At 52.1% G+C, this 24,643-nt stretch overlaps 1 long non-coding RNA gene across 2 annotated transcripts; it reads left to right on the top strand.

The window, feature by feature from the left end:
• The first annotated feature begins 1,066 nt into the window (after nucleotides 1-1,066).
• LOC144955614 (uncharacterized) lies at nucleotides 1,067-23,651 on the top strand. Of its 2 annotated transcripts, none has more exons than XR_013641736.1 (7): nucleotides 1,067-1,155; nucleotides 5,712-5,844; nucleotides 10,654-10,868; nucleotides 16,623-16,725; nucleotides 20,718-20,815; nucleotides 22,334-22,466; nucleotides 23,601-23,651. It is a non-coding gene; the product is annotated as an uncharacterized LOC144955614 (long non-coding RNA). The 2 variants fall into 2 exon arrangements; XR_013641735.1 differs by lacking the exon at nucleotides 23,601-23,651 and adding an exon at nucleotides 23,223-23,293.
• Nucleotides 23,652-24,643: the final 992 nt, after the last annotated feature.

The raw sequence follows: 24,643 nt of genomic DNA, 5'->3' as shown, positions 1-24,643 counted from the left end.
TGGGTGGGTGAGTGAGTGGGTGAGTGGGTGGGTGGTGTGAGTGGGTGGATGGCTGAGTGGGTGAGTGGAGTGGGTGGGTAGGCGAGTGAGTGGGTGGTGGGCGAGTGAGTGGGTGGGTGGGTGAGTGAGTGGTGTGGCTGAGTGGGTGGGTGGGTGGGCGAGTGGGTGGGTGGGTGGGTGGGTGAGTGGGTGAGTGAGTGAGTGGGTGGGTGGCTGAGTGGGTGAGTGGTGGGTGGCTGAGTGGGTGGGTGGCTGAAGTGGGTGAGTGGGTGGTGTGGGTGGGCGAGTGGGTGGGTGGGTGAGTGAGTGAGTGGGTGGGTGGTGGGTGGTGAGAGTGAGTGGGTGAGTGGGTGGTCGGTGAGTGTGGTGGTGGGAGGAGTGGGTGTGGATGGGTGAGTGGTGGGAGGTGGGTGGGCTGAGTGGGTGGGGTGGGCGAGTGGGTGGTGGTGGTGGGTGGTGAGTGGTGGAGTGGGGGTGAGTGGTGGGGGGAGTGGGTGGGGGTGGGTGGGAGGGGTGACGGTGGGTCGGGTGGGTGGGTGGGTGGGAGTGAGAGTGGTGGGAGTGGAGGGTGGGGGGCTGAGTGGGTGGGTGGGCTTGAGTGGTGGAGGTGGGTGGTGAGTGGGTGGGTGGTGGGGGTGCGGAGGTGAGGGTGACGTGGGTGAGGTGAGGGTGGGGGTGGAGTGGGTGTGGGTGGGTGGGTGGTGACGGTGGGGTGGGTGAGGAGGGAGTGGTGGAGGTCGGCGTAGGGGAGTTGTGGTGGTAGGGTGGGTGGGGGTGGTAGTGAGTGACTGGGTGGCGGTGGGTGGTGGGTGTGTGCCGAGTGAACGTGAGGCATATTGGTGGAGCGAGGGTGGGTGGCATGAGTGTGAGGGGAGTGAGTGGGGGGCTGAGGTGGGTGAGTGGTGAGGTGGTGATGGTGGGTGGTGGCGAGTGGTGGAGTGGTGGTGGCTGTGTGAGTGGTGAGTGGAGAGGTGGTGGGTGATGTGTGGTACTATCGTGTCTCTCTCTCTCTCTGTCCTCTCTGTGTGTCTCTCTCTGCCTCTTTGCTCTCTTAGGTGGCCGAGTCTTAAGTTTCAATTGGAGAAAGTTCACGCAAAGTCGGAGTGGTGGTGCAAAATGAGTCAACTGCTGGGGGACAGACAGATTCAACCTCCTGTGAGTTTCTCTCTAGAGATAGAGACTCATAGAGACCTAGAGACTCATAGAGACTCATAGAGACACATAGAGACTCATAGAGACTCATAGAGGACACATAGAGGACTCATAGAGACTCATAGAGACTCATAGAGCACATAGAGATACATAGAGACTCATAGAGACACATAGAGACTCATAGAGATACATAGAGACTCATAGAGACACATAGAGACTCATAGAGATACATAGAGACTCATAGAGATACATAGAGACTCATATAGATACATAGAGACACATAGAGATACATAGAGACTCATAGAGACTCATAGAGACACATAGAGACTCTAGAGACTCATAGAGACTCATAGAGACACATAGAGACTCATAGAGATACATAGAGACTCATAGAGACACATAGAGACTCATAGAGATACATAGAGACTCATAGAGATACATAGAGACTCATATAGATACATAGAGACACATAGAGATACATAGAGACTCATAGAGACTCATAGAGATACATAGAGACTCATAGAGATACATAGAGACTCATAGAGACTCATAGAGACTCATAGAGATACATAGAGACTCATAGAGATACATAGAGACTCATAGAGACACATAGAGACTCATAGAGATACATAGAGACTCATATAGATACATAGAGACACATAGAGACTCATAGAGACTCATAGAGACTCATAGAGACACATAGAGACTCATAGAGACACATAGAGACTCATAGAGACACATAGAGACTCATAGAGACACATAGAGACTCATAGAGACTCATAGAGACACATAGAGACTCATAGAGACTCATAGAGACTCATAGAGACTCATAGAGACTCATAGAGACACATAGAGACTCATAGAGATACATAGAGACTCATAGAGACTCATAGAGACACATAGAGATACATAGAGACTCATAGAGATACATAGAGACTCATAGAGACACATAGAGACTCATAGAGACTCATAGAGACACATAGAGACTCATAGAGATACATAGAGACTCATAGAGACACATAGAGACTCATAGAGACACATAGAGACTCATAGAGACACATAGAGATACATAGAGACTCATAGAGACACATAGAGACTCTAGAGACACATAGAGACTCATAGAGACTCATAGAGACACATAGAGACTCATAGAGATACATAGAGACTCATAGAGACACATAGAGACTCATAGAGATACATAGAGACTCATATAGATACATAGAGACACATAGAGACACATAGCTAGAGACTCATAGAGATACATAGAGACTCATAGAGACACATAGAGACTCATAGTAGACTACATAGAGACTCATAGAGACACATAGAGACTCATAGAGATACATAGAGACTCATATAGATACATAGAGACACATAGAGACACATAGAGACTCATATAGAATACATAGAGACACATAGAGACTCATAGAGACTCATAGAGACACATAGAGACTCATAGAGACTCACAAAGACTCACAGAGACTCATAGAGACTCATAGAGATACATAGAGACTCATAGAGACTCATAGAGACACATAGAGACACATAGAGACTCATAGAGACTCACAGAGACTCACAAAGACTCACAGAGACTCATAGAGACTCATAGAGACTCATAGAGACTCTAGAGACTCACAGGACTCATAAAGACTCATAGAGACTCATAGAGACTCACAGAGACTCACAAAGACTCACAGAGACTCATAGAGACTCATAGAGACTCATAGAGACTCATAGAGACTCACAAAGACTCACAGAGACTCATAGAGACTCATAGAGACTCATAGAGACTCACAAAGACTCACAGAGACTCATCAGAGACTCACAGAGACCCATAGAGACTCATAGAGACTCATAGAGACACATAGAGATACATAGAGACTCATATAGATACATAGAGACACATAGAGATACATAGAGACTCATAGAGACTCATAGAGATACATAGAGACTCATAGAGATACATAGAGACTCATAGAGACTCATAGAGACTCATAGAGATACATAGAGACTCATAGAGATACATAGAGACTCATAGAGACACATAGAGACTCATAGAGATACATAGAGACTCATATAGATACATAGAGACACATAGAGACTCATAGAGACTCATAGAGACTCATAGAGACACATAGAGACTCATAGAGACACATAGAGACTCATAGAGACACATAGAGACTCATAGAGACACATAGAGACTCATAGAGACTCATAGAGACACATAGAGACTCATAGAGACTCATAGAGACTCATAGAGACTCATAGAGACTCATAGAGACACATAGAGACTCATTAGAGACTACATAGAGACTCATAGAGACTCATAGAGACACATAGAGATACATAGAGACTCATAGAGATACATAGAGACTCATAGAGACACATAGAGACTCATAGAGACTCATAGAGACACATAGAGACTCAAGAGATACATAGAGACTCATAGAGACACATAGAGACTCATAGAGACAATAGAGACTCATAGAGACACATAGAGAGTACATAGAGACTCATAGAGACACATAGAGACTATAGAGACACATAGAGACCATAGACTCATAGAGACTCATAGAGACACATAGAGACTCATAGAGATACATAGAGACTCATAGAGACACACATAGAGACTCATAGAGACACATAGAGACTCATAGAGATACATAGAGACTCATAGAGACACATAGAGACTCATAGAGATACATAGAGACTCATATAGATACATAGAGACACATAGAGACACATAGAGACTCATATAGATACATAGAGACACATAGAGACTCATAGAGACTCATAGAGACACATAGAGACTCATAGAGACTCACAAAGACTCACAGAGACTCATAGAGACTCATAGAGATACATAGAGACTCATAGAGACTCATAGAGACACATAGAGACACATAGAGACTCATAGAGACTCACAGAGACTCACAAAGACTCACAGAGACTCATAGAGACTCATAGAGACTCATAGAGACTCATAGAGACTCACAGAGACTCATAAAGACTCATAGAGACTCATAGAGACTCACAGAGACTCACAAAGACTCACAGAGACTCATAGAGACTCATAGAGACTCATAGAGACTCATAGAGACTCACAAAGACTCACAGAGACTCATAGAGACTCATAGAGACTCATAGAGACTCACAAAGACTCACAGAGACTCACAGAGACTCACAGAGACCCATAGAGACTCATAGAGACTCATAGAGACACATAGAGATACGTGATGATGATGATACTACTACTGATGATGATGATACTACTACTGATGATGATGATACTACTGATGATGATGATGATACTACTACTGATGATGATGATACTACTGATGATGATGATGATACTACTGATGATGATGATGATACTATTGATGATGATGATGATACTACTGATGATGATGATGATACTATTGATGATGATGATGATACTACTACTGATGATGATGATACTACTGATGATGATGATACTACTACTGATGATGATGATGCTACTGATGATGATGATGCTACTACTGATGATGATGATACTACTACTGATGATGATGATACTACTACTGATGATGATGATACTACTGATGATGATGATGGAGCTCACACCCCGTGTCTCTATGTAAATCTCCTGCACCATCACCACCACCATCACCACCATCACCACCACCACCACCATCACCACCACCATCATCACCATCACCACCACCATCATCACCACCACCACCCCCACCACCACCACCATCACCACCACCCCCACCACCACCACCCCCACCACCACCATCATCACCATCACCACCACCATCATCACCACCACCACCCCCACCACCACCACCACCACCATCACCACCACCCCCACCACCACCACCCCCACCACCACCATCATCACCATCACCACCACCATCATCACCACCACCACCCCCACCACCACCACCACCACCACCATCACCACCCCCACCACCATCACCACCACCATCACCACCACCCCCACCACCACCACCACCACCACCATCACCACCACCCCCACCACCACCACCACCACCACCACCTCCATCACCACCCCCACCACCACCCTCACCACCATCACCATCACCACCCCCACCACCATCATCACCACCACCACCACCATCACCACCTCCACCACCATCACCACCACCACCACCATCATCACCACCACCATCACCACCACCACCACCACCACCACCATCATCACCACCACCACCACCACCTCCATCACCACCTCCACCACCCCCACCATCATCATCACCAACATCTCTCTCCCATCTACCACCACCACCATCTCTCACCACCACCCCCACCCCCCCACCATCACCACCACCCCCACCACCACCACCATCACCACCACCCCCCCCACCCCCCCCACCCCCCCCCCACCCCCCCCCCCACCCCCCCCCCACCCCCCCCACCCCCCCCCCCCACCCCCCCCCACCCCCCCCACCCCCCCCCACCCCCCCCCACCCCCCCCACCCCCCCCCCACCCCCCCCCCACCCCCCCCACCCCCCCCCCACCCCCCCCCACCCCCCCCACCCCCCCCCTCCAGACTGATTGTCAAGTACTCCCAGAGGGTTCCTCAGGCAACGTTTGAGCAGGTGGAGGAGGTCTCCCATCACTTCGCCCTCATCACCCGCAAATGTTGCTCTCAGCGCAACGATGGCTCCTGCTTCCTGGAGGAGGTGAGGATGGTGGTGGTGGTGGTGATGGTGGTGGTGGTGGTGGTGGGGGTGGGGGTGGTGGTGGTGATGGTGGTGATGGTGGTGATGATGGTGGTGATGGTGGTGGTGGTGGTGATGGTGGTGATGGTGGTGGTGGTGATGGTGGTGATGGTGATGATGGAGGTGGTGATGGTGATGGTGAGGGTGGTGATGTTGGGGGTGATGGTGGAGGTGGTGAGGGTGGTGATGGGGGTGAGGGTGATGGTGATGGGGGTGGTGATGGTGAGGGTTGTGGTGTTGATGGTGGTGATGGTGGGGGTGATGGTGGTTGAGGAGGTGATGGTGGTGGTGGTGATGGTGGTGGTGATGGTGGTGATGGTGGTGATGGCAGTGGTGGAGTTGGTGATGGTGGCAACTCTGTCGTGGACAATGCTGTGGGGGGAGGGCCAATGCCCATTGGCCTCTCCCCTCATCGCGATGTGACCACCACAGCGGCTAAACGTGGGCTCTGGACGGGTGCGATGGGCTGGTAACCCCTCCACCTTCAATTAATTACCACCAAACCACCAATTAAACTTAAATATCTAACTAATCAGCTTGTGCCGGAGGCCCCGGGGGGACAGGCGTCTATGACGTCTCCTGGCCAAACCCCAATTGAGATTGAATCTTCACCCTCGGGGCTCCTCCAGAAACAACGAAAAGCCACTTCGTGTGGACACGTGGAATGTTCGAACGCTCACTGCGGAGGAGGAGAGGCTGCCACTCCTCTGTCGGGAGCTGGACCGGTACCACCTGGATCTCTGTGGCATTCAGGAGGTCCGGTGTACTGGTCATTGTGTGAGTGTGCTCAGAGGAGAGGCTGCCACTCCTCTGTCGGGAGCTGGACCGGTACCGCCTGGATCTCTGCGGCATTCAGGAGGTCCGGTGTACTGGTCATTGTGTGAGTGTGCTCAGAGGAGAGGCTGCCACTCCTCTGTCGGGAGCTGGACCGGTACCATCTGGATCTCTGTGGCATTCAGGAGGTCCGGTATACTGGTCATTGTGTGAGTGTGCTCAGAGGAGAGGCTGCCACTCCTCTGTCGGGAGCTGGACCGGTACCATCTGGATCTCTGTGGCATTCAGGAGGTCCGGTGTACTGGTCATTGTGTGAGTGTGCTCAGAGGAGAGGCTGCCACTCCTCTGTCGGGAGCTGGACCGGTACCGCCTGGATCTCTGCGGCATTCAGGAGGTCCGGTGGACCGGCTCTGGCTCCTGCCACCATGAGGGGGTGGACAGTCCTCCATTCGGGGCAGGAGACTGCCAAACAAACAGGGGAGTGGCTCTTCTTCTGAACAAAAGAATGAAGGGGGCGTGGGAGCGTGGCGGTGAGGTGTGGGAAGCTGTAAGCCCCAGGCTACTTTGGGCTCGCCTTCCCATCAACCGGAGGCGAGGAGTGGTGGTCGTGGTTAAGGAGGGGACATCTCTCAGCCAGGAAAACATCGTGGCACAAAGTGGGGATGACCCTGCTGAGGCTGCGGTGCCTCAAATATTGGAGGAGGTCACCCCCTGTGAGTGGCTGGCTGAGGTGCCATCTGTTGAGGAAGTACTGAAGGCGATCCAGAGTCTGAGACCAGGAAAGGCACCGGGCAGAGATGATCTCCCAAGCGAAATGCTGAGGGAGGGTGGCGTTTGTGCACAGAATGCCCTACATGACATCGTAACAACAGTCTGGACCACTGGACGGGTTCCACAGGATTGGAAGGATGCCCTGGTGGTCCCCCTCTTTAAGAAGGGGGACCGCACAGACTGTAACAACTACAGGGGCATCTCACTCCTCAGTGTGAGGCCGGGAAAGGTCCTGGCAAGGATTATTCAACATCGCCTTGCCAGGCACGCTGAGGAGAGGCTTGCGGAGCCCCAATGCGGTTTCAGGAAAGGGCGGTCCTGCACAGACGCCATGTTTTCTGTCCGTCTGCTACAGCAGAGGTGTAGGGAATTCCAACAAGACCTACATCTCTGCTTTATTGACCTGGTCAAGGCCTATGATACCATCAGTAGGCCTGGCCTCTGGGTTGTTCTTCGTGCTTTCGGAGTCCCTGACCCTCTGCTCACGATCATTAAGGACCTTCATGATGGTGAGCGGGCCCGGGTAAAACTACGTGGCCGGGAGTCGGAGCCTTTCCTTGTACACCTTGGGGTGCGACAGGGATGTCCTCTGGCTCCCACATTATTTAACATCTATTTTGACCACGTAGTTCGTGAAGCCTTCAATAGCTGTACCGGGGGAATCTCCATTTGGTACAGATACAACGGGAGGCTGATCGACGCCCGGGTGCGATCAAGGGATGCCTCCCTATTGGTCAACCACGTTATGCATGCCGATGATTTGGTAATAGCAGCTCACTCAGAGGAGGAGTTGGAGACGCTGCTGCTGAGACTGGAGCTTGCCACTAAGAGTTGGGGCCTTGCCATCAGAGGCCTGGGCTCTGGGTTGTTCTTCGTGCTTTCGGACCCGGCATGCATCTCTATGAGTCTCTTAAAACGTTCGACTCAATAATTATCTCCGTTTTCTCTCCCCCTCCACCACCATCACCATCATAACCACCTCCACCACACCCACCACCACCTCCACCACCACCACCTCGATCATCACCACCACGTCCACCACCATCACCACGTCCACCACCACCACCACCACCCACCACCCCCAACCATCATCACCATCATCACCACCACCACCTCCACCACCACCCCCACCACCCCCACCATCATCACCATCAATAACCACCACCACCTCCACCACCACCACCACCACCTCCACCACCACCACCTCGATCATCACCACCACGTCCACCACCATCACCACCTCCACCACCACCACCACCCCCACCACCCCCACCATCATCACCACCTCCACCACCACCTCCACCACCACCACCACCACCTCCACCACCACCACCACCTCGATCATCACCACCACGTCCACCACCATCACCACGTCCACCACCACCTCCACCACCACCACCACCACCTCCACCACCACCACCTCGATCATCACCACCACGTCCACCACCATCACCACGTCCACCACCACCACCACCCCCACCACCCCCCACCATCATCACCACCTCCACCACCACCTCCACCACCACCACCCTCGATCATCACCACCTTCACCGCCTCCACCATCACCTCCACTTCCACCACCACCACCACCTTCACCCACCATCACCACGTCCACCACCGTCACCACCGTCCACCCACCATCACCTCCTCCCCCACCCACCACCACCTCCACCACCACCTCCACCACCACCACCCTCCACCACCACTACCACCATCATCATCATCATCACCATCACCACGACCACCATGACCACCATTCATCATCATAAACCATCATCATCATCACCACCACCTCCCCCACTCCCCCCACCATCCACCACTCACCACCACCACCACACCACCATCACCACTCATACCATCATCACCATCTCTCTCTCCCATCTACCACCACCATCTCTCACCACCCTCACCACCATCACCACCCCCCCCCACCCCCCCACCACCACCACTACCACCATCATCATCATAACCACCATCATCATCACCACCCCCACCACCACCACCACCACCACCCCCACCCCACCCCACCACCACCCCCCTACCCCCCCCACCACCCCCCCACCCCCACCCACCCACCACCCTCCACCCCCCACCACCACCCACTACCACCATCATCATCATAACCACCATCATCATCACCACCCCCACCACCACCACCACCCCCACCCCCCCCCACCACCACCCCCCCACCCCCCCCCACCACCACCTCCACCACCACCACCACCCCCACCACCACCACTACCACCATCATCCATCATAACCACCATCATCACCACCATCATCACCACCCCCCCCCCCCACCACCACCATCACCCACCACCACCCCCACCACCACCACTACCACCATCATCATCATACCACTACCCCATCATCATCACCACCATCATCACACCACCCCCCCCCACCACCACCCCCACCACCACCACCACCCCCACCACCACCACCCCACCACCAACCACATACCACCATCATCATCATCACCACCACCACCACCACCATCCACCACCACCCCCACCCACCACCCACCCCCACCACCCCCCCACCCCCCACCCCCCCCCACCACCACCACCCCCCCCACCACCACCACACCCCCCACCTCCCCCACCACCACCCCCACACCACCACCACCTCCACCAACACACACCACCATCCCCCACCACCTCCACCACCCCTCCACCACCACCACCACCCACCACCTTCACCACCACTCACACCATTCATCATCATCACGACCACCATCATCACCTACCACCCACCACCACCACCACCCCCCACCCCCACCACCCCCCACCACCACCACCCCCCCCCCCACCCACCACCACCCCCCCACCACCCTCACCACCCCCCCCACCACCACCCTCCACCACCTCCATCACCACCTGCCCCACCACCACCACTACCACCATCATCATCATACCCCACCATCACACCCACCATCATCATCATCACATCATCATCACCACCACCTCCAACACCACCACCACCCCCCCACCCCCCCCCCACCACCTCCACCACCACCACCACCCCCACCACCACCACTACCACCATCATCATCATCACCACCATCATCATCATCACCACCACCTCCAACACCACCACCACCACCACCACCACCACCCCCCCACCCCCCCCCACCACCACCCCCCCCCCCCCCACCCCCCCCCCCCACCCCCCCACCCCCACCCCCACCCCCCCCACCACCACTACCACCACCACCACCCCCAGCGTCACGCTCTGCATGACCAGCTTTGCCGTGACGAGATGTGGCTCTCCGGCTTGCCGGACGTGTCTCGCTGTTGCGCTCTGGACGGCCGAGAAAGGATTGTCTGCTTTGACGAGGTGTCAACTCACGGAAACGTCACCGTCGACGATCAGCCAGAGTTGTGTTCGTCATCGCTCTGCTCCAAGTACGACGACCTGGGCTTCCAGTTCAAGCAGAGGTGAGACTCTGAGAGACACAGAGACACACACAGAGAGACACACAGACTCATACAGAGACCCACAGACTCACACAGAGACACACACAGAGACACACAGAGACACACAGAGACACACACAGAGACTCACAGACTCACACAGAGACACACACAGAGACTCACAGAGACACACAGAGACACACAGAGACACAGAGAGACTCACAGAGACACAGACACACAGAGACACACAGAGACACACAGACACACAGAGACACACAGAGACACACAGACTCATACAGAGACCCACAGAGTCACAGAGAGACTCAGAGAGACACACAGAGACACACAGACTCACAGAGACTCACACAGACTCATACAGAGACCCACAGAGTCACAGAGAGACACACAGAGACATAGAGACTCACAGAGACACACAGAGACACACAGAGTCACAGAGAGACACACAGAGACATAGAGACTCACAGAGACACACAGAGACACACAGAGACACACAGAGACACACAGACTCATACAGAGACCCACAGAGTCACAGAGAGACACAGAGACTCACACAGAGACACACAGAGACACACACAGAGGCTCACAGAGACACACAGAGACACACAGAGACACACAGAGACACACAGAGACTCACAGAGACACACAGAGACACACAGACTCATACAGAGACCCACAGAGTCACAGAGAGACTCAGAGAGACACACAGAGACACACACAGAGACACACAGAGACTCACAGAGACACACAGAGACCCACAGAGACACACAGAGACTCACAGAGACACACAGAGACACACAGAGACTCACAGATACCCACAGAGACACACAGAGACCCACAAAGACTCACAGAGACACACAGAGACACACAGAGACACACAGAGACCCACAGAGACACACAGAGACTCACAGAGACTCAGAGAGACTCACAGAGACTCACAGAGACTCACAGAGACTCACAGATACCCACAGAGACACACAGAGACCCACAAAGACTCACAGAGACACACAGAGACACACAGAGACACACAGAGACTCACAGAGACACACAGAGACTCACAGAGACACACAGAGACTCACAGAGACCCACAGAGACTCACAGAGACTCACAGAGACTCAGAGAGACTCACACAGAGACCCACAGAGACACACAGAGACTCACAGAGACTCACAGAGACACACAGAGACTCACAGAGACACACAGAGACTCACAGAGACCCACAGAGACTCACAGAGACTCACAGAGACTCAGAGAGACTCACAGAGACCCACAGAGACCCACAGAGACTCACAGAGACTCACAGAGACTCAGAGAGACTCACAGAGACTCACAGAGACACACAGAGACCCACATAGACACACAGAGACCCACAGAGACTCACAGAGACTCACAGAGACTCACAGAGACTCACAGATACCCACAGAGACACACAGAGACCCACAAAGACTCACAGAGACACACAGAGACACACAGAGACACACAGAGACCCACAGAGACACACAGAGACTCACAGAGACTCACAGAGACTCACAGAGACACACAGAGACCCACAGAGACACACAGAGACTCACAGAGACTCACAGAGACACACAGAGACACACAGAGACTCACAGAGACACACAGAGACACACAGAGACTCACAGAGACTCACAGAGACACACAGAGACTCACAGAGACTCACAGAGACACACAGAGACTCACAGAGACTCACAGAGACACACAGAGACCCACAGAGACTCACAGAGACTCACAGAGACACACAGAGACCCACAGAGACTCACAGAGACACACAGAGACTCACAGAGACTCACAGAGACTCACAGAGACACACAGAGACCCACAGAGACTCACAGAGACACACAGAGACTCACAGAGACACACAGAGACACACAGAGACTCACAGAGACACACAGAGACCCACAGAGACACACAGAGACTCACAGAGACACACAGAGACTCACAGAGACACACAGAGACCCACAGAGACACACAGAGACTCACAGAGACTCACAGAGACACACAGAGACACACAGAGACTCACAGAGACTCACAGAGACACACAGAGACTCACAGAGACACACAGAGACCCACAGAGACTCACAGAGACTCACAGAGACACACAGAGACCCACAGAGACACACAGAGACTCACAGAGACTCACAGAGACACACAGAGACACACAGAGACTCACAGAGACTCACAGAGACACACAGAGACTCACAGAGACTCACAGAGACACACAGAGACTCACAGAGACTCACAGAGACACACAGAGACCCACAGAGACTCACAGAGACACACAGAGACTCACAGAGACTCACAGAGACCCACAGAGACTCACAGAGACACACAGAGACCCACAGAGACTCACAGAGACACACAGAGACTCACAGAGACACACAGAGACACACAGAGACTCACAGAGACACACAGAGACTCACAGAGACACACAGAGACACACAGAGACTCACAGAGACACACAGAGACACACAGAGACACACAGAGACTCACAGAGACACACAGAGACACACAGAGACACACACAGAGACTCACAGAGACACACAGAGACACAGAGACACAGAGAGACACACAGAGACACACACAGAGACTCACAGAGACACACAGAGACACACAGAGACCCACAAAGACTCACAGAGACACACAGAGACACACAGAGACACACAGAGACTCACAGAGACACACAGAGACTCACAGAGACACACAGAGACTCACAGAGACCCACAGAGACTCACAGAGACTCACAGAGACTCAGAGAGACTCACACAGAGACCCACAGAGACACACAGAGACTCACAGAGACTCACAGAGACACACAGAGACTCACAGAGACACACAGAGACTCACAGAGACCCACAGAGACTCACAGAGACTCACAGAGACTCAGAGAGACTCACAGAGACCCACAGAGACCCACAGAGACTCACAGAGACTCACAGAGACTCAGAGAGACTCACAGAGACTCACAGAGACACACAGAGACCCACAGAGACACACAGAGACCCACAGAGACTCACAGAGACTCACAGAGACTCACAGAGACTCACAGATACCCACAGAGACACACAGAGACCCACAAAGACTCACAGAGACACACAGAGACACACAGAGACACACAGAGACCCACAGAGACACACAGAGACTCACAGAGACTCAGAGAGACTCACAGAGACTCACAGAGACACACAGAGACCCACAGAGACACACAGAGACTCACAGAGACTCACAGAGACACACAGAGACACACAGAGACTCACAGAGACACACAGAGACACACAGAGACTCACAGAGACTCACAGAGACACACAGAGACTCACAGAGACTCACAGAGACACACAGAGACTCACAGAGACTCACAGAGACACACAGAGACCCACAGAGACTCACAGAGACTCACAGAGACACACAGAGACCCACAGAGACTCACAGAGACACACAGAGACTCACAGAGACTCACAGAGACTCACAGAGACACACAGAGACCCACAGAGACTCACAGAGACACACAGAGACTCACAGAGACACACAGAGACACACAGAGACTCACAGAGACACACAGAGACCCACAGAGACACACAGAGACTCACAGAGACACACAGAGACTCACAGAGACACACAGAGACCCACAGAGACACACAGAGACTCACAGAGACTCACAGAGACACACAGAGACACACAGAGACTCACAGAGACTCACAGAGACACACAGAGACTCACAGAGACACACAGAGACCCACAGAGACTCACAGAGACTCACAGAGACACACAGAGACCCACAGAGACACACAGAGACTCACAGAGACTCACAGAGACACACAGAGACTCACAGAGACTCACAGAGACACACAGAGACTCACAGAGACTCACAGAGACTCACAGAGACACACAGAGACTCACAGAGACTCACAGAGACACACAGAGACCCACAGAGACTCACAGAGACACACAGAGACTCACAGAGACTCACAGAGACCCACAGAGACTCACAGAGACACACAGAGACCCACAGAGACTCACAGAGACACACAGAGACTCACAGAGACACACAGAGACACACAGAGACTCACAGAGACACACAGAGACTCACAGAGACACACAGAGACACACAGAGACTCACAGAGACACACAGAGACACACAGAGACACACAGAGACACACAGAGACTCACAGAGACACACAGAGACACACAGAGACACACACAGAGACTCACAGAGACACACAGAGACACAGAGACACAGAGAGACACACAGAGACACACACAGAGACTCACAGAGACACACAGAGACACACAGAGACTCACAGAGACTCACAGAGACACACAGAGACACACAGAGACACACAGACACACACACAGAGACTCACAGAGACACACAGAGACACAGAGACACAGAGAGACACACAGAGACACACACAGAGACTCACAGAGACACACACAGAGACACACAGAGACACACAGAGACACACAGAGACTCACAGAGACACACAGAGACACACAGAGACTCACAGAGACACACGGAGACTCACAGAGACTCACAGAGACACACAGAGACAGACAGAGACTCACAGAGACACACAGAGACACACAGAGACTCACAGAGACTCACAGAGACTCACAGAGACACACAGAGACACACAGAGACTCACAGAGACACACAGAGACTCACAGAGACACACAGAGACTCACAGAGACTCACAGAGACTCACAGAGACACACAGAGACACACAGAGACTCACAGAGACACACAGAGACTCACAGAGACTCACAGAGACACACAGAGACTCACAGAGACACACAGAGACACACAGAGACACACAGAGACTCACAGAGACACACGGAGACTCACAGAGACTCACAGAGACACACAGAGACACACAGAGACTCACAGAGACACACAGAGACACACAGAGACACACAGAGACACACAGTGAGACACACAGAGACACACAGAGACTCACAGAGACACACAGAGACACACAGAGACTCACAGACTCATACAGAGACCCACAGACACACAGAGAGACACACAGATACACAGAGACCCACAGAGACACAGAGACACACAGACTCACAGAGACACACAGAGACACACAGAGACACACAGAGACACACAGACTCATACAGAGACTCACAGAGACACAGAGAGACACACAGAGACACACAGAGACACACAGACTCATACAGAGACTCACAGAGACACACAGAGACACACAGAGACACACAGACTCATACAGAGACTCACAGAGACACACAGAGACACAGAGAGACACAGAGACACACAGAGACACACAGAGACACAGAGAGACACACAGACTCACTCATTCATTCTATCATCCACTCACCCGCTCACTCATTAACCCACTCACTCACCTACTAAGTCTCTGTGTGTGTCTATGTGTGTCTCTGTGTGTCTCTCTGTGTCTCTGTGTGTCTCTGTGTGTCTGTGTGTGTGTCTGTGTGTTTGTGTGTGTATGTGTGTGTGTCTGTGTGTGTGTGTCTGTGTGAGTGTCTGTGTGTGTCTCTGTGTGTGTGTCTGTGTGTGTGTGTGTCTGTGTGTGTGTGTGTCTGTGTGTGTGTGTCTGTGTGTGTGTCTGTGTGTGTGTCTGTGTGTGTGTCTGTCTGTGTGTGTGTGTGTCTGTGTGTGTGTGTCTCTGTGTGTCTCTGTGTGTCTGTGTGTGTGTCTGTGTGTCTGTGTGTGTCTGTGTGTGTGTCTCTGTGTCTGTGTGTGTCTGTGTGTCTGTCTAGGGTGGCCTATGAATTTGGCCGACGCTTCCCCAAGGCAGCGATGGGACAGATGAGAGATTTAATATCCAAATACCTCTCAATGGTGCAACGTTGTTGTGGAGCTGTGAGTGCTCACACAGACTCATAGAGACTCATAGAGACTCATAAAGACTCATAGAGACTCATAGAGACTCATAGAGACACATAGAGACACTCATAGAGACTCATAGAGACTCGTAGAGACTCATAGAGACTCATAGAGACTCATAGAGATACATAGAGACTCATAGAGACTCATAGAGACACATAGAGACACTCATAGAGACTCATAGAGACTCGTAGAGACTCATAGAGACTCATAGAGACTCATAGAGATACATAGAGACTCATAGAGACTCATAGAGACTCATAAAGACTCATAGAGACACATAGAGACACTCATAGAGACTCATAGAGACTCGTAGAGACTCATAGAGACTCATAGAGACTCATAGAGATACATAGAGACTCATAGAGACTCATAGAGACACATAGAGACACTCATAGAGACTCATAGAGACACATAGAGACTCATAGAGACTCATAGAGACACATAGAGACACTCATAGAGACTCATAGAGACTCATAGAGACACATAGAGACTCATAGAGACTCATAGAGACTCATAGAGACACATAGAGACTCATAGAGACTCATAGAGACACATAGAGACACTCATAGAGACTCATAGAGACTCATAGAGACACATAGAGACTCATAGAGACTCATAGAGACTCATAGAGATACATATAGACTCATAGAGACTCATAGAGACTCATAGAGACTCATAGAGATACATATAGACTCATAGAGACTCATAGAGACACATAGAGACTCATAGAGACACATAGAGACTCATAGAGACTCATAGAGAATCATAGAGATACATAGAGACTCAAAGATACTCATAGAGACTCATAGAGACTCATAGAGACACATAGAGACTCATAGAGACTCATAGAGACACATAGAGACTCATAGAGATACATAGAGACTCATAGAGACTCATAGAGACTCATAGAGACTCATAGAGACACATAGAGACTCATAGAGACACATAGAGACTCATAGAGACTCATAGAGACACATAGAGACACATAGAGACTCATAGAGACACATAGAGACTCATAGAGACTCATAGAGACTCATAGAGATACGTAGAGACTCATAGAGACACATAGAGACTCATAGAGACTCATAGAGACTCATAGAGACACATAGAGACTCATAGAGACTCATAGAGACTCATAGAGATACATAGAGACTCATAGAGACACATAGAGACTCATAGAGACAGATAGAGACTCATAGAGACTCATAGAGATACATAGAGACTCATAGAGACACATAGAGACTCATAGAGACTCATAGAGACTCATAGAGACACATAGAGACTCATAGAGACTCATAGAGACTCATAGAGATACATAGAGACTCATAGAGACTCATAGAGACACATAGAGACTCATAGAGACAGATAGAGACTCATAGAGACTCATAGAGACACATAGAGACTCATAGAGACAGATAGAGACTCATAGAGACTCATAGAGATACATAGAGACTCATAGAGACTCATAGAGATACATAGAGACTCATAGAGACACATAGAGACTCATAGAGACTCATAGAGACACATAGAGACTCATAGAGACTCATAGAGACACATAGAGACACATAGAGACTCATAGAGACACATAGAGACTCATAGAGACTCATAGAGACTCATAGAGACTCATAGAGATACGTAGAGACTCATAGAGACACATAGAGACTCATAGAGACTCATAGAGACTCATAGAGACACATAGAGACTCATAGAGACTCATAGAGACTCATAGAGATACATAGAGACTCATAGAGACACATAGAGACTCATAGAGACAGATAGAGACTCATAGAGACTCATAGAGATACATAGAGACTCATAGAGACTCATAGAGACTCATAGAGACACATAGAGACTCATAGAGACTCATAGAGACTCATAGAGACACATAGAGACTCATAGAGACTCATAGAGACAGATAGAGACTCATAGAGACTCATAGAGACACATAGAGACTCATAGAGACAGATAGAGACTCATAGAGACTCATAGAGATACATAGAGACTCATAGAGACTCATAGAGATACATAGAGACTCATAGAGACTCATAGAGATACATAGAGACTCATAGAGATACATAGAGACTCATAGAGATACATAGAGACTCATAGAGACTCATAGAGACACATAGAGACTCATAGAGACACATAGAGACTCATAGAGACTCATAGAGATACATAGAGACTCATAGAGACTCATAGAGATACATAGAGACTCATAGAGATACATAGAGACTCATAGAGATACATAGAGACTCAATCTATAGTAAGATTCTGATGATATTTTTCCCCATCTCCCACTCACCCAACCACTCACCCACTCACCCACCCACCCACCCACTCACCCACTCACCCACCCACCCACTCACCCACCCATCCACTCACCCACTCACCCACTCACCCACTCATTCACCCACTCACCCACCCACTCACCCACCCACCCACCCACTCACTCACCCACCCACTCACTCACCCACCCACTCACCCACCCACCCACCCACTCACCCACCCACCCACCCACTCACCCACCCACCCACCCACTCACCCACCCACCCACTCACCCACTCACCCACTCACTCAACCACCCACCCACTCACTCACCCACTCACCCACCCACTCACTCACCCACCAACTCACTCACCCACCCACTCACCCACCCACTCACCCACCCACCCACCCACTCACCCACTCACTCACCCACCCACCCACTCACCCACCCACTCACCCACCCACCCACCCACTCACCCACCCACCCACCCACCCACTCACCCACCCACCCACCCACCCACCCACTCACCCACCCACCCACCCACTCACTCACTCACCCACTCACTCACTCACCCACTCACCCACTCACTCACCCACCCACCCACTCACCCACCCACCCACCCACCCACTCACTCACTCACTCACCCACCCACTCACCCACCCACCCACCCACCCACTCACTCACCCACCCACTCACCCACCCACCCACCCACCCACTCACCCACCCACTCACCCACCCACTCACCCACTCACTCACTCACCCACCCACCCACTCACTCACCCACCCACCCACCCACTCACTCACCCACTCACTCACCCACTCACCCACCCACTCACTCACCCACTCACCCACTCACCCACCCACTCACTCACCCACTCACCCACTCACTCACCCACCCACTCACCCACCCACCCACCCACTCACCCACCCACCCACTCACTCACCCACTCACTCACTCACTCACCCACTCACTCACCCACCCACTCACCCACCCACCCACCCACCCACTCACCCACCCACCCACTCACTCACCCACTCACTCACTCACTCACTCACCCACTCACCCACTCACTCACCCACTCACTCACCCACTCACTCACCCACTCACCCACTCACTCACCCACCCACTCACCCACTCACTCACCCACTCACTCACCCACTCACTCACCCACTCACCCACTCACTCACCCACTCACTCACCCACTCACCCACCCACTCACTCACCCACTCACTCACCCACTCACTCACCCACTCACTCACCCACTCACCCACCCACTCACTCACCCACTCACCCACTCACTCACCCACCCACTCACCCACCCACCCACCCACTCACCCACCCACCCACCCACTCACTCACCCACCCACTCACCCACCCACCCACCCACCCACTCACCCACCCACTCACCCACTCACTCACTCACCCACCCACCCACTCACTCACCCACCCAACCACCCACCCACTCACCCACCCACCTACTCACCCACCCACCCACCCACCCACTCACTCACCCACCCACTCACTCACCCACTCACTCACCCACTCACTCACCCACTCACTCACCCACTCACCCACCCACTCACTCACCCACTCACCCACTCACTCACCCACCCACCCACTCACCCACCCACCCACTCACTCACCCACTCACTCACTCACCCACTCACCCACTCACTCACCCACTCACTCACTCACCAGATAAGTGACTTCAGGATGGATGTGCACGAAGCGGAGCTCCGAGCTCACCGTCTGTGCGTTGACGCTCACCGGCTGGGTGAGGAGAAGCTCGCTGATAGGTGAGACACACACACAGACACACAGACACACACACAGACACACAGACACACACACAGACACACACACAGACACACACACAGACACACACACAGACACACACACAGACACACACACAGACACACACACACACAGACACACACAGACACACACACACACACAGACACACACACAGACACACACAGACACACACACACACACACAGACACACACACAGACACACACACAGACACACACACACAGACACACACAGACACACACACACACAGACACACACACAGACACACACACAGACACACACACAGACACACACACAGACACACACACACACACACACAGACACACACACACACTGACACACACACACACAGACACACACACAGACACACACACACACACAGACACACACAGGCAAAGAGTGGTGGGTGAGTGGGTTTGTTAATGAGTGGGTGAGTGGGTGGGTGAGTGGGTGAGTGGATGGGTGAGTGAGTGAGTAGGTGAGTGGGTGGGTGAGTGGTTGGGTGAGTGAGTGGGTGGGTGAATAGGTGAGCGAGTGAGTGGGTGAGTGGGGGGTGATTGGGTGGGTGAGTGAGTGGGTGAGTGGGTGAGCGAGGGAGTGAGTGAGTGGGTGGGTGGGTGGGTGAGTGGGTGGGTTAGTGAATGGGTGGATGAGTGGGTTGGTGGGTGGGTGAGTGGGTGGGAGAGTGGTTAACGCCCTGTGTGTGTGTGTGTGTCTGTGTGTGTGTCTCTGTCTGTCTGTGTGTGTGTGTCTGTGTGTTTGTGTCTGTGTGTCTGTGTGTGTGTCTGTGTGTGTGTGTGTGTGTCTGTGTGTCTGTGTGTGTCTGTGTGTGTGTGTCTATGTGTGTGTGTGTGTGTCTGTGTGTGTGTGTATATATGTGTGTGTGTGTGTCTGTGTGTGTCTGTGTGTGTCTGTGTGTGTGTGTGTATCTATGTGTGTGTGTGTGTCTGTGTGTGTCTGTGTGTGTGTGTGTGTCTGTGTGTGTCTGTGTGTGTGTCTGTGTGTGTGTGTGTGTCTGTGTGTGTGTATGTCTGTGTGTGTCTGTGTGTGTGTCTGTGTGTGTGTGTGTCTGTGTGTGTGTGTGTCTGTGTGTGTGTGTCTGTGTGTGTGTGTCTGTGTGTGTGTGTGTGTCTGTGTGTGTGTGTCTGTGTGTGTGTGTGTATGTCTGCGTGTGTGTGTGTCTGTGTGTGTGTCTGTGTGTGTGTGTCTGTGTGTGTGTGTGTGTGTCTGTGTGTGTGTGTGTGTGTCTGTGTGTGTGTCTGTGTGTGTGTGTGTGTGTGTGTGTCTGTGTGTGTGTGTCTGTGTGTGTGTGTCTGTGTGTGTGTGTCTGTGTGTGTGTGTGTGTCTGTGTGTGTCTGTGTGTGTGTGTCTGTGTGTGTGTGTGTGTCTGTGTGTGTGTGTCTGTGTCTGTGTGTGTGTGTCTGTGTGTGTGTGTCTGTGTGTCTGTGTGTGTGTGTCTGTGTGTCTGTGTGTGTGTGTGTGTCTGTGTGTGTGTGTGCAGGATCATGATTGGGCTGGCTCAGCGCATCAACGACGCTTCCTTCTTGAACGTCTCATCAGCAGCTCTCCACTTTGCTCAGTCAGTCACCAAATGCTGTGATGCTGACCACGAGAAGACCTGCTTCATGGAACAGGTGAGCGAGTCAGTCAGTCACTCAGTCAGTCAGTCACTCGGTCAGTCACTCAGTCAGTCAGTCACTCACTCAGTCAGTCACTCAGTCAGTCAGTCACCAATTGTTGTGATTCTGACCACGCGAAAACCTGCTTCATGGAACAGGTGAGTGAGTCAGTCAGTGGGTCAGGTGGTTAGTCAGTCAGTCACTCAGTCAGTCACTCAGTCACTCAGTCAGTCAGTCACTCAATCAGTCAGTCAGTCAGTCACTCAGTCAGTCAGTCAGTTACTCAGTCAGTCACTCAGTCAGTCAGTCAGTTACTAACTCAGTCCGTCACTCACTCAGTCACTCACTCACTCAGTCAGTCACTCAGTCAGTCAGTCACTCAGTCATTCAGTCAGTCAGTCAGTCAATCACTCAGTCAGTCACTCAGTCAATCAGTCACTCAGTCACTCAGTCACTCAGTCAGTCACTCACTCAGTCACTCAGTCACTCAGTCAGTCAGTCACTCAGTCACTCACTCAGTCACTTAGTCAGTCACTCACTCAGTCACTCAGTCAGTCACTCACTCAGTCACTCAGTCAGTCAGTCACTCACCCACTCGCTCACTCACTCACTCAGTCAGTCAGTCAGTCATTCAGTCAGTCAGTCAGTTACTCACTCAGTCACTCAGTCACTCAGTCAGTCAGTCACTCAGTCACTCACTCAGTCACTTAGTCAGTCACTCACTCAGTCACTCAGTCAGTCACTCAGTCACTCACCCACCACCACCACCAGGAGTTCGCTCTAGAGGACCAGGTCTGCTCAGACAAGGAGGCTCTGTCCCACATGGCATCTGTGTCTCTCTGTGTCTCTCTGTGTGTCTCTGTGTCTCTCTGTCTCTCTCTCTCTCTCTGTCTCTCTCTGTGTCTCACTGTGTGTGTCTCTCTCACTGTGTCTCTGTGTCTCTCTAGGAGTTCGCTCTAGAGGACCAGGTCTGCTCAGACGCGGAGACTCTGTCCCACATGGCATCTGTGTCTCTCTGTGTCTCTCTGTGTGTCTCTCTCTGTGTGTGTCTCTGTGTGTGTGTCTCTCTCTCTCTCTGTGTCTCACTGTGTGTGTCTCTCTCTCTGTGTCTCTGTGTCTCTCTGTCTCTCTGTCTCTGTGTCTCTCTAGGAGTTCGCTCTAGAGGACCAGGTCTGCTCAGACACGGAGGCTCTGTCCCACATGGCATCTGTGTCTCTCTGTGTCTCTCTGTGTCTCTCTCTCTGTCTGTCTCTGTGTCTCACTGTGTGTGTCTCTCTAGGAGTTCGCTCTAGAGGACCAGGTCTGCTCAGACACGGAGGCTCTGTCCCACATGGCATCTGTGTCTCACTGCTGCCAACTCCACCCCTACGATCGATCCGTCTGCTTCCGCTCGCTGCGATCCACCTCGGCGTCCACCTCGGCGTCCACCGCTGGGGTCGTGAAGGTGGACAACTCACTGCCAGGACACGAGGAGGAGTGCAGGGCGGTCAAGTCTGGGAGTCACTCATTGGTCGATCGGTGAGTGGTGGTTTGTGTGTCAGTCTGTGTGTGTCTGTGTGTGTCTGTGTGTGTCTGTGTGTGTGTGTCTGTGTGTGTGTGTCTGTGTGTGTGTGTCTGTGTGTGTGTGTCTGTGTGTGTGTGTCTGTGTGTGTGTCTGTGTGTGTCTGTGTGTGTCTGTGTGTGTCTGTGTGTGTGTGTCTGTGTGTGTGTGTCTGTGTGTGTGTGTCTGTGTGTGTGTCTGTGTGTGTGTGTGTGTGTGTCTGTGTGTGTCTGTGTGTGTCTGTGTGTGTGTGTGTCTGTGTGTGTGTGTGTGTGTCTGTGTGTGTGTGTCTGTGTGTGTGTGTGTCTGTGTGTGTGTGTGTCTGTGTGTGTCTGTGTGTGTGTGTCTGTGTGTGTGTGTGTGTGTCTGTGTGTGTGTGTGTGTGTCTGTGTGAGTGTGTGTGTCTGTGTGAGTGTGTGTGTCTGTGTGTGTGTGTCTGTGTGTGTGTGTGTGTCTGTGTGTGTGTGTGTCTGTTTGTGTTTGTGTGTGTGTGTGTGTGTGTATCTCTGTGTGTGTGTCTGTGTGTCAGTCTGTGTGTGTGTGTCACTGTGTGTGTCACTGTGTCTGTCTGTGTGTGTGTGTCACTGTGTGTGTGTCTGTTTGTGTTTGTGTGTGTGTGTGTCAGTCTGTGTGTGTGTGTCACTGTGTGTGT

The sequence above is a fragment of the Lampetra fluviatilis genome, unplaced genomic scaffold, assembly GCF_964198595.1.
Source record: "Lampetra fluviatilis unplaced genomic scaffold, kcLamFluv1.1 SCAFFOLD_735, whole genome shotgun sequence".
NCBI lineage: Eukaryota > Metazoa > Chordata > Hyperoartia > Petromyzontiformes > Petromyzontidae > Lampetra > Lampetra fluviatilis.
Note: the sequence above shows the minus strand (reverse complement) of the source record. Positions and strands in the feature narration are given on the sequence as shown.